We start from the raw sequence: 12,302 nt of genomic DNA, 5'->3' as shown, positions 1-12,302 counted from the left end.
CCTAACCCTGCAAGTGTAATTATTGCAGTTTTTTAAATAAACTGCAATAATTACCTTGCAGGGTTAACTCCACTTCTAGTGGCTGTCTACTAGATAGGCAATAGAGGTCACTTCCTGGATTATAGCAAGGATTTGCTAGAGCGTTGCTGGACGTCCTCACGCTGTGTGAGGACCTCCAGCGTCGCTCAAATCCCCATAGGAAAGCATTGAAAATCTTTTTTCAATGCTTTCCTATGGGGAGCGCTAATGCACATGCGCGGCATTGCCGCGCATGCGCATTAGGTCTCCTCGGCCGGTGGGCGGGATCAGTCTCGCCCACCGGCTGATGGAATCACAGGGAGGAGCAGCGCGGAGGCGGCAGCGACGAGGGACATCGCTGCTGCCTCAGGTAAGTGACTGAAGGGGATTTCACGGATTGTTTTCCTGGCACTGGAGTTTCTCTTTAATCTGAAGTGGTCTGGGTGCCTATAGTGGTCCTTTAACTCTCACTACAGGAAGTCTTCAGCCAATAATCCATAGCTCAGTGCTTGCATCTTTTCCTATATGAATACGTTCGTTAACAGCTTATATATTCTACAGTGACAAACCTCTCTGGACAGTTTGGCATCAAAAAACAAAGAGTAAACATGCTATGGGATTAAAATAGATTTAATCAACAGTTTACAAAACAATATTGGTAGAGACAACACATTTACAACACAGTATACACATAAAACCGTTGAGCAATATGACATCTCAATACGGACGGACAAGTCCCCAGGGTAAATTACTGTTCCGCTTGTCAAGGATCCAAGGTCAGCACAGATTTTAAAATATAAATTGTTTGTTCAACTTCACTTTATGGTTTGCATGCTTACAGAAAATGATTCATCACAGAGGGCCCATAGCATTCTAATGTTGGAAAGTTTTTTCTAATAAAAAAAAAAACAAAAAAACTAGCGAACATGTTTACAGACAATTTAGCCATGCTTAAACTGGGAGTTATTGGAGACTTTTGAATAGGAAAGTCCCACTGAAAGAAGAGGGTTCTGTATATAAATGAATCAGACACCTATTTATCTTTTAAAGGAAAATAAAAGTGTTGTTTCACTTTGCATTCATGTGCACAATTTATAATGGTTCTTAAAAATAAAACGCAAACAGTCTGATTTCAAAAGGTCTTGCTTACTAATCTGGTTATTATGCAATGCATTCGTGAAATCCTTTCCACAGTATTAACAGTTGTGTGAAAATGGAGTATTATGCTGCGTTGTCCTTAAAGAGTTTCTTTTTGTCCCCAGATAGCCACTAGTTTGTGATGTATTGAACAATTGCGTGTTAAGAAAAAAAAAAAAAAGAAAAAATCAACACAAATATAGTGAATCTATTGTTAAATACTGTATATTCTATGGTTTGTCCGTCGCTTTTCTAGCACTGGTCCCATAAACCGCTGGTCAGCAGAGATTTAAGTGTACGCAATTCAGTTATTTTATTGTTTAACCTGTAACTATACATGAAATTCAGTGCAGTAACCATTAGAAAAGAAATATTTCACAAAGCTCATAACCAACATCTTTAGGCGTGCCATTTAATTGTTGATTTTGAAATACGGCTTCTAACATCTGTAAAAAATTACACGATATATAAACACTGTTAAAAAATAAAAAAATAAATTGTCCAAACAGCTCTCATTGTTTCTCTCAACAGAGAAGTAGGGAAAACACGAATTTGGACGAAGCTAGGAATATTGCATTGCCATTGATAATACAGACGTCTATCTCCATCCCCCCCCCATCTCCCCAAAAAAACAATCTCAAGAAAAAGCCAAGGATATTATGCGGCTAAGCAAGAAAATGGTTAATGTCAGCAGTGTGCACAGTATGTAACGTCAGCTTTTAACATGTCAGAGACAGGTTCAGTGCAGCAGCCAGAAGGCAGCTAAAATTAGACAACGTGGAGATAGCAAGGAGTTCTGACACTGTTAGGGCAAAATGCTGCCGTTTCCCACGGACTCAAATCAATTAGTGAAGCTGCATACTTTCATCCAGGCTGCTAGGTTAAGGGGCTCCCACGTTGCCTGCAAGGATCAGAAGAAGTAGCTGTGCGCATTAATTTTCTGTATAGTTGTAGGAGCTGCAAAAAACATACACCCGCCCCCCCCTCCCAAAAAAAAGGTGATAAATTATATTGCATTATTCAAACTGGCACATTAGGAGACGTTTTGACACACGGAATACTCAAGTCTGTGTATCAAAACACTGATATTTTTCAGTCTGCAAGTCTGAGTGCATTAGAACATTTTCAATAAAAAAAAATTACATGGTGTTAGTTTAGACCAGCGTTTTCCAATTCTTGTTCCACGAGAACACAAATGGGGTCCCGCTAACATTTCAGTTAACAAAATGGCAGCCAAGATAATGGAGACGGGCAGGGAGGGAGCTGAGCAGTGGAGAGTGCTCCCTCGCCGCCCGCCTCAATTACCGCGGCAGGCACAGCAGTGATGCCGGAGCCGGAATATGACGTTACTCCGACATCACTAAGAGGCACGTGAGGGAACTGAGCAGGAAGATCACTGCTCCCTCGCCGCCCACATGCCAGCCGCCCCACTGGACCCCCGGGAAAAAAAAAGACTCAATGCCAGCACTCACAAAGGTAGGGAGGCTGCGGTGAAATTTAAAAAAAAAATAAAATAAAAAAATAAATTTAAATTGTGTGTCTGTTAAGCAGTTTGTATGTGTAAAGAGTGTGTGAGTGCGTGTATCTGTGTGTCAAGGTTTGTGTATGTGTCACTGTGTGTGTGTGTGTGTAAAACTCAGTATGTGTGGTTACGTGCCAGTGTATATCAGTGCCGCTGTGTATATGACACTGTGTGTATGTGTCAATGTGTGTGTATATCTGTGGGTGCAAGTGTGTGTATATGTCACTGTATGTGATACACACACCAGCACATACAAACACATATACATACATTGACACAGATACATACACACACTGTGCCACTATGTGTGTGTGTGTGTGTGTCAGATACACATTGACACTAAATATTGTAGTGAAATGAGAACCAAACTGCTTAACTTGTGTCCAAATAGTCACTTTGGAAAACAACTCCAACTCTGCTTTTTTTTTATCCTAAATTTTGTAATTCTGCAACATCAGTGCATCCCACCTACTATGTCCCATAGACACTTACCATGTCTTTATTGTGATGGCAAGAACCTTATTATTGAGACCTTTGTGTGTTCATGAGCCAAATCAACTAATCAATGATTTCCTACCTGCTTTATTTGAAGTTTACATACTTCAGAGCAGCCCTAGTCTTGTAACCTCAAAATCCAGAAATAATATATGTTCACAAAAAACGCCACAATCACCCCAACACTCAAGACTCAAATATAAGATTTTACATTCCCCTCCCTGCCTGCATGTTACATCTGTGCAACACTACGTTTATATTTATCCGTTTGTACACAAGCTCAATGAGAACATATTTTGTTTTTGTCAAAGACTTAAAAAATTTTATTCCCTCAGCTGTTGATCACAACATCCTTATTAATATTGGCCAACATAGTCAAGTTACAAATAATTAAATATCGGCTAAACTCAAATAAGGCTTCCACCTATTTGGCTATTTAGTAAATAAACCCTCTAGCCTTTTGCTAACCCCCTCCCCCCCCCCCCCTTCCCTTCTGCCCCAATAACAACAATGATTCATAAATATTACGCAAGGCTCATGTCAAAAGATTAGCTCCCCAGGGTAATGAAACAGCAAGCTGACACAATGCACACGAAATTACATAATCTTCGCAATTTGCAACTTAACATTCTTGCCAAAAACAGAGATCAAAGAGCAATTAGAAAAATCAAGCTTGTTAAAAGTAAGATCCTTTAATCACAGGTGTATTTCTTATAAGATTGTCCTGCTCGTGTTTCTGACTTGGCAAACGCAGGTCAAGACACACCCAAATTACTCGTATAAAGCCCCCAAAAAATGACCTGTAGAAATAGGATCTCCTATTGTCAATTGGAATGCGTCCTCTGATTCACTTTATTAAGATGGTTACGATAATTGCAGATCTGGAGGGGGTCGCCAAATTGTCTCAGCGACAAGCGCAGGCCTATCAAAAGCAATTATGCTTTATTAAACTGAAAAAAAGAAGATTATTGCAAATTCCTGATTTGCTTGGGACTGGGGGTCTGCTTTCAATCAAACCCAGGTTTATAAACTTATTTCAGAACGATTCCAGACCAAAACCTCATCAGAGCAGAATGAAATTCAATAGCCAGGCGTTCATGTAAAGGTCACTATCCTGAGCCATGCTTTGACTTTGAGTCATGAGAGTTGACAGTTAATTCAGCATTAAGTTCATTAGCACATGAATCCCGCAAAACAAAAATTGAGAAAAATAAATAAATGTACAGAACATTATATCAGCACACCTCTCCAACGCACTAGTAAAAATCTGAAACCCAGACAGAAAACAAGCTTGGTCCAAAACACACTTGGCCTTTCACTGATCACCATCAGGCAGCTACATTAACTACAGTACTGGCTCCAAAAAAACGTATACATTGATTTATTCAAGTCTTTATCAAGCCAATTGATCGCAGAACAATGCCCAGATGTAAAAGTTGGCAGGACTTTAAACTATTAAAAGATACCCTGGACTGCAAAATGGAAACCAGATGAAATTCAGAATAAAAATTTGGAATGAAGGATGATTTGCATTCAATGAAAGGATGTCGCATCCTTGAAGTTGTCCTAGACACGTCACCTACACACGGTGCGCTGCCTGATACATGTAGCCTTTATATGATGCGGTAAGTGTACGCATTAGTTAAGAGAGAGCCCCTTCAGGGGTCCTCTGATGAAATCATTTCTGCCTTTAACAGTTGGATTCCACATACTGCACTTCTACACATTTCATCTGATAACCATCATTACGAATAATTGCATCTGGGAAGAACTGAATATCTGTTAACCAATGAGAGTGAGAAGAGACTAGTTTGTTACCGTATAAAATGCACTGAGGAGATCCGATACACGTAGATATGGCCATAGAGGTGGTGTCAGACGCATCATGTATCCCTGATACCAATTATTCATACACATAGTCAGCAAATGAAGAGTGCTACCCTGCAACGTAGCATATCCTGCATGACGTATTATTCAATGGGCCGATATCCTACCTGCCACACAAGTATTATTCACATACAGTGTAAGGAAGCTATGGATTTTTCTTAAGCAGGTTTGTGAATAGGGAGCTTCTGAAGGTCTTTGAGAGAGTCCACTCAAACGTCATTTTATCAGTGGATGGCATCTTCTCACTGAAAATCACAGTGAGAAGCGCCTCTAGCGGCTGTCAATGAGACAGCCACTAGAGGCTGGATTAACCCTACTGTAAACATAGCAGTTTCTCTGAAACTGATATGTTTACAGCAGAAAGGGTTAATCCTAGATGGACCTGGCACCCAGACCCCTTCATTAAGCTGAAGTGGTCTGGGTGCCTATAGTGGTCCTTTAACCCCTTAAGGACCAAACTTCTGGAATAAAAGGGAATCATGACATGTCACACAGAGGTATTATGGTGACAGTAGTGTCCCTTTAAAATAGATGAATGGGTCCATAAATCAAGAATCACTTACAGAGACACTACAGGCACTAAGAACATGAAATCTCATTGAAGTGGTCTGGATGCAGTTTCCTGTCCCTTTAAACCTGCAGCTGAAAACATGGCAGTTTAAGAGACGCTCCCTGCACTTTTACAATCTCCATAGGAAAGCATTGATTCAATCCTTTCCTATGGGAAAGGTCCAATATGTGTGCTGCGCATGTGCTTTACAATCTCCTTTGTGTCAAATAAAAATGGCTCCACAGTATAATCTCTGCGTCTCCTCTCTCAGAGATACTTCACTACATTATATTCTTTTAAATCCATTGAATTGGTTTATCAAGACAAATCTGTTCAGAAAAAAAAAATCAAAAGCATTGTGCACTAATCAGCTGGCTCAGTTTTACAATGAATCCTACCACGCAAACTTTATTGACACCAGTGAAAGACAAAACTCTACTGTAAAAAGGAAAAAGTGATAAGGTGACCTTCAATGTAATGCAAGTATTAAATAGTACAAAAATAAATTAAACACAGTATAGATAATGTGTTCAGTCTCCTTTAGGAACTTTATGTCCCTTAATAAAAATCACAGGCATGCTAATTTCAAGACCATAATAAAAAAAAATATATATAAAAAAAAAATGGTCACTGATATTTAAACATTGAAAGGGTTTAGGTATAAAATTATAATGAATGGAAAACCAGACTGCAAAATGCAAGACAAAAATGACAGATCTGAAGAAATGCTCCAACTCCACTTCAGTCACAGCGATTTGAAGTGGTCATCATGCCTGGAGTCTGGACACGCAGCTTTTCACTATGAAACGCTGCATATATGGAGTTTTAACTCCACATCTGCCACCTGAAATAGCTTAGAGAAAGATCTTGAGGGTTGGCTAATGCCAATTTGGTGGACAAATTCATGCACAGAGCGGTCCCACTTAAGGCTGTAAATCAAGCATTTAAAAATATATATATATATATATATATATATATATATATATATATATATATATATATATATATATATATATATATATATATTCAATACAAGTGTAACACAAATAATAATGTATATAAATATGATGAAAAATAGGAAACAAATACAAATGAAAAAAACAAGACATTAGGTTGCAGGTGCCTCCGATAACCAAGTTTGCCACAGTCACAATGCTTTTCAGGACAGACCAATAACTGTGTTGATGGGCATCACATAAAAAGTGATGTCCAGCAGAATGTTGCATTTATTTGCTGCAGGATTCCTGTTTATTTATGTGATATCTAAACGTAGTACATAAATTCTGCATTCCACAGTGAAATACTTTTTATGGTCAGCTTATCAATATGGGCAGGCTAAAGCCCAAAACAAAATGAAATATCCCCCTTTTACTTGCAGGCAAAGCTGATTTATTTATTCCAATATCGACTACAATTTGTAGGTTTTAGTATTTTTAAAAAGTGTCATCCAATTCCAAATCACTATTAAATGTATATGATAAAAAATGTGCTTGGAATGTATCTAACAATTTCTATTCAAGAGTAACCATAGACCAGGAGAATGATGCTATGGCCACCATAGGATATTAGGAGGAATCACATGTAACACAGTGTACTCTCCATACGGGATACTGGCAAAAACCTGACCCATTCGTCCACAATTAATTCTACACCAATTGTAATTCTGCTGCAGTTTCTACAGCCAAGGAGAAAAAAAAAAAAAAAAGATCATTGTAACAGGTACAAAAAGTGCAATACAATACATTTTTTAAGTAAAACAAATGTATGGATCAAACATACTCTTAAACTTATCAGGCGGTGCACACAATACAAATCTCACAAGGCCTTGTACTGACCGAAAAGACTCTCTCCCTGCTGTGTGAGTACACAGACTCTTGAATAGCTGTCATACTTACAGTATGTCCACCAATGCCAAAGCTTAGATAATGGACCTTATTCCAGTTATTTGGCTTGACAACATACAAACGGAAATGTAGCCTTAATACAACAAAGCTGTACGGCATGTATTGTGAGCATTTTAAAACAATAAACAAGGACACAAGATAGTACAAGGTTAACCCACCTTACAGAAACACTAGTGTGGTCCTGAGAGCTTACACTCTAATTATATGATCAGAAAATAAATCTTCATGACATGTTTACTTACTAGAGTACCCAACCATGACTTACATTCACACGGAGGAAAAAAAAAAACAGAAAAAAAAACCAAACTGCTGTTATGGCTTAAATCAAAGTTATTCCCGAAAGTGTAAAAGTTTTTGGGAAAAATTCTAAATTACTCAAATTTTAAGCACAAATAGTTGGAATGGAAACAGTGGAAAGGGAGAGTTATTTACCCCATGCTTATTATTTTGGCCTAAATTTTACACTTTAGTAAACAACTCCCTGTGAGCGAAAGTAATCAACACCTTCCAAAAACAATCTAGAATCCTGGAAGTAACATCAAAGTGTCGCTCTCTATTCTACATAATAAAGACACCATCCCAGCATGTGTCATTCCATCAGTCAAAGAGCATTGTTATTCAATGCAACACGGTCAAAAGGTAAAGATTTTAGAAAATCTGTGGACAATCTATGCTCGATCAGAAACACACACACCCCTTAGCCTCATTTCTGTCACCATTTTTAAATTCCACAAATAATTTAAAGGTGTGCACACACACAAATATCTCTGTATAGCTAGCATAGCTCATAACTTGGTAGTATTTGAAAGATAACAGTATAAAAGTCATCACCAAAATGTGGGTGTTTTTATTTTAAAAATATAAATAATAAAAATAAATAAATAAAACGTATCACACAGAAAGGAAATCATTTGGACTTTTTCTTCCTGAAAAATGCATTGATGTGGCATTTTATCATGAATCCTCATGCACTTTAGATTAACTAGCAAAATAACTTTGGAATTCCAGTAACAAACACCAATAGTTGTGTATCAAGTTAAATTGGCTTTAAAATGGTTAAAGATGCACTGTGTTTTAATATTGGACTTTTGCTGTAAGAGCTGTACTGCTTTCGCTAGGCCCATCTGGTTTTGTTAAAAAAAGAAAAAAAAAAAATCACAGTCCTTCAGCTGAATCTACTAAAAATCAGAATGATCCCTTACAGAACACACAGCATCCAAACAATGACATCAACGCGAGAGGCTCAAATAACCTCTACAGGGCAACAGAACTCAATAGCACAAACATCATCAACATGACAATGTTCGGAATATTGCCATGAGAGGGGCAAGTGACCCCATCAGCCTTTACATGGACGGAGACACGCAGCTATATAATAACACACGCAGTGATGCAGTCACAGGACATGCAGCAATAAGCAGTATATGGCACACCCAATCTGTCAGATAAGCACCATCAAAACCGCCTGCCACAGGAATCTCAATGGACTAACACATTGAGAGGGTCAGTATCTTTTATTATTTAATGTCACATGCGCCCCTGAACAAATAACCCTTTAAGATTCAGCACCTCCTTAGCGATGCTGCAGGACAGCCTCCAGAAAATGCTGCATACAAATATCAGAGAGCCTTGCAATGCGGCCACGTTCAGGAGTATTAGTTAATGGCCATTGCGAGGACAGAGAGGACATGAACCTACTGCGTGTATAAGGGCAGCGGTCTCTAGAACACAACTGAGCGCTGTATAACAGTGACTTGCAACAGGCAGCAGCTTAGAATGATGAATGCATTGGTTACCCTGATACTGCAATACCCAGGAGTTACTGCAGCACATGCTCACTGCCAGCACAGAGAAGCACCCACATCTACCTGCATCAGGACCAACAAGTGCATGCCTCTCTCAAATGCAGGCACTGCCAGCGACCCAATCACACCACTACGGTCACTTTCAGAACACTCAATTGTCCCCAATGCAAACACTGTCCAGACCAATAAAGCATCCCCTGGTGGGCACGGTCTAGACTGGCAATCACTTTAGGCACTCCTGTGGCCAGGCATTACCAGGGTTAGGAAATCACTGGAGGCACTGACAGCGCTGGACATCCCATGGCTAGGACTGAATTTCATAGGATGCTTTTTAAATTAGATTTTTTTTTTTTTTTTTTCACTTTTTACAGGAACATAATGACATACATGGCATTAGCCGTGGCAACCCAATCTACAACAGATGCTCCCAATGTTATACAGGGTTCTTAAGTAGCATTGCAGCTACAGCAGTGATTAGGGCAGTTTCCAGGGGTCTGATAAACAGGACTCTGAAACAGTACAGGAATAGAAGAGTTATTTTAGTCCCAAAGCCAGTGTTTTAGAACCATTGCTCTGGGAATAACATACACCATGACAGGCACTAGCAGAGCCAACAAGCTTACCACTATAGACCCTGTTATGACTAGTATGAGTTTCTCCCACTGCAGGCAATGTAAGGGCTGAACCATTCCAAGCAGCATTTTATCAGCTCACTGGGACAAAACCAGCAGAGGTACCTACTGTACAATGCGACCTCCATGGCTAACCAGCATTGCACTACATACACTACAATCGTTAAAGCAGATAATCCCACCTTCATCACTAGCAGCCATCCATCAGCAACCTCCAGGAATAACCAGCACTGCATACACTACAGCATTTAAAGATGATAATGCCACATTCATCACTAGCAGCCATCCATCTGCAACCACTAGGACTGTCAAGCATCCCACCTCCAAGATTACCAAGCATTCAATCAAACCCCTGCAAAACCAAATCTACTGCATTCTAGCATCCTACACACTGTTTGCTCCCTGACTAACGAATATTACTGCAATTTCTAAAGCAAGCATTCCAGTGCTGGCACTGCATCCTCCTGGATTACCAGGCATTCCAATGCAGACTCTCTAGGCACTGCATCCTCCAGGTTACCAAGCTTTCGAGTGCTGGCACTGCATCCTCCTGGATTACCAGGCATTCCAATGCAGACTCTCTAGGCACTGCATCCTCCAGGTTACCAAGCTTTCGAGTGCTGGCACTGCATCCTCCTGGATTACCAGGCATTCCAATGCAGACTCTCTAGGCACTGCATCCTCCAGGTTACCAAGCTTTCGAGTGCTGGCACTGCATCCTCCTGGATTACCAGGCATTCCAATGCAGACTCTCTAGGCACTGCATCCTCCAGGTTACCAAGCTTTCGAGTGCTGGCACTGCATCCACTTGGATTACCAGGCATTCCAATGCAGACTCTCTAGGCACTGCATCCCCCAGGTTACCAAGCTTTCGAGTGCTGGCACTGCATCCTCCTGGATTACCAGGCATTCCAATGCAGACTCTCTAGGCACTGCATCCTCCAGGTTACCAAGCTTTCGAGTGCTGGCACTGCATCCACTTGGATTACCAGGCATTCCAATGCAGACTCTAGGCACTGCATCTTCCTGGATTACCAGGTATCCCAGTACTGGCACTGCATCCACTTGGATTACCAGGCATTCCAATGCAGACTCTCTAGGCACTGCATCCTCCATGTTACCAAGCTTTCGAGTGCTGGCACTGCATCCTCCTCTACAACCTCAATGCAGACACTATTCTCCAGGATCTCAGTTTTGGCAATGCACCCTCCATCACAGTCTGTCATCCCAGTGCAAACTCCAGGAAGACCTAGCATCGTACTACACGCCCAGCACTATTATTTTATTATTTATATAGCGCCAGCAAATTCCGTAGCGCTGTATCCCACTTCCCACGCTGCATGCCCAGCACAGCCCCCCACGCTGCATGCCCAGCACAGCCCCCCCACACTGCATGCCCAGCACAGCCCCCCCACACTGCATGCCCAGCACAGCCCCCCCACACTGCATGCCCAGCACAGCCCCCCCACACTGCATGCCCAGCACAGCCCCCCCACACTGCATGCCCAGCACTGTCCCACACACTGCACACTATCTCCTTGCAGCCATGCTTCGCGCACACTGTGAGGGCTAATCAGCACATTCCTACACTGAGCCACTAACACATCGCACAGCAGCTTCCAGAACTAATAACCTTCCCCCAGCGGACAGAGCGCCGGATATCCCGCCCAGCAGCCCGAGCTCCCAGCCATCCCAGGATCCCATTACCATGGAGGCTGCAGCCGTGTCCTCTCCTCAGCTCTCTCCAGCAATGACTGATCACAATACAGCTGGCCCCGCCCCAGAACACACAGTTAAGATCAGCCCCGCCCAGCTAACTGCGAAACCACGCCCCGATATCGAACCTAGCAGGGAAAGCTTAGAACTGGCAGGCTAAACTCCGCCCTAAAATAAAAGTATCGGAAAGACTTCCCGCCTAGAACGTCCTTCATAGAAAGCCGCGCCCCCATCCCTGACTGACCCCGGGAGAACCCGCCCACCCAAGAACTGACTGACAGCGGCAGAGCCCGCCCTCCCAGCCTAACTCCGCCTCCCCGTACAAACCAACCCTATACCTGCCTGCACATTCCCTCACACACACATCAAACCATTAACCATTACTGCCTGCACATTCCCTCACACACACACACACATCAAACCATTAACCATTACTGCCTGCACATTCCCTCACACACACACACACACCCCAAACCATTAACCATTACTGCCTGCACATTACCTCACACACACCAAACCATTACTGCCTGCACATTCCCTCCCTCCCTCACACACACACACACACACACACACACACACATCAAACCATTAACCATTACTGCCTGCACATTCCCTCACACACACACATCAAACCAT

General features: G+C 41.6%; 1 protein-coding gene across 3 annotated transcripts in view; it reads right to left on the bottom strand.

Annotated features, from left to right (window-relative positions):
* ADD3 (adducin 3) overlaps positions 1 to 11,727 on the bottom strand; it is a 105,544-nt gene extending 93,817 nt beyond the window's left edge. For all 3 annotated transcript variants that reach the window (XM_063434358.1, XM_063434361.1, XM_063434360.1), the window contains exon 1: positions 11,658 to 11,727. The gene's annotated coding sequence lies outside the window, so the exon portion shown is untranslated. The remainder of the gene's footprint in view (positions 1 to 11,657) is intronic.
* Positions 11,728 to 12,302: the final 575 nt, after the last annotated feature.

This window comes from Pelobates fuscus, chromosome 10 (assembly GCF_036172605.1).
Source record: "Pelobates fuscus isolate aPelFus1 chromosome 10, aPelFus1.pri, whole genome shotgun sequence".
NCBI classification, from domain to species: Eukaryota; Metazoa; Chordata; class Amphibia; order Anura; family Pelobatidae; genus Pelobates; species Pelobates fuscus.
The sequence above is the reverse complement of the archived record's forward strand: the minus strand, read 5'-3'. Positions and strand labels throughout refer to the sequence as shown.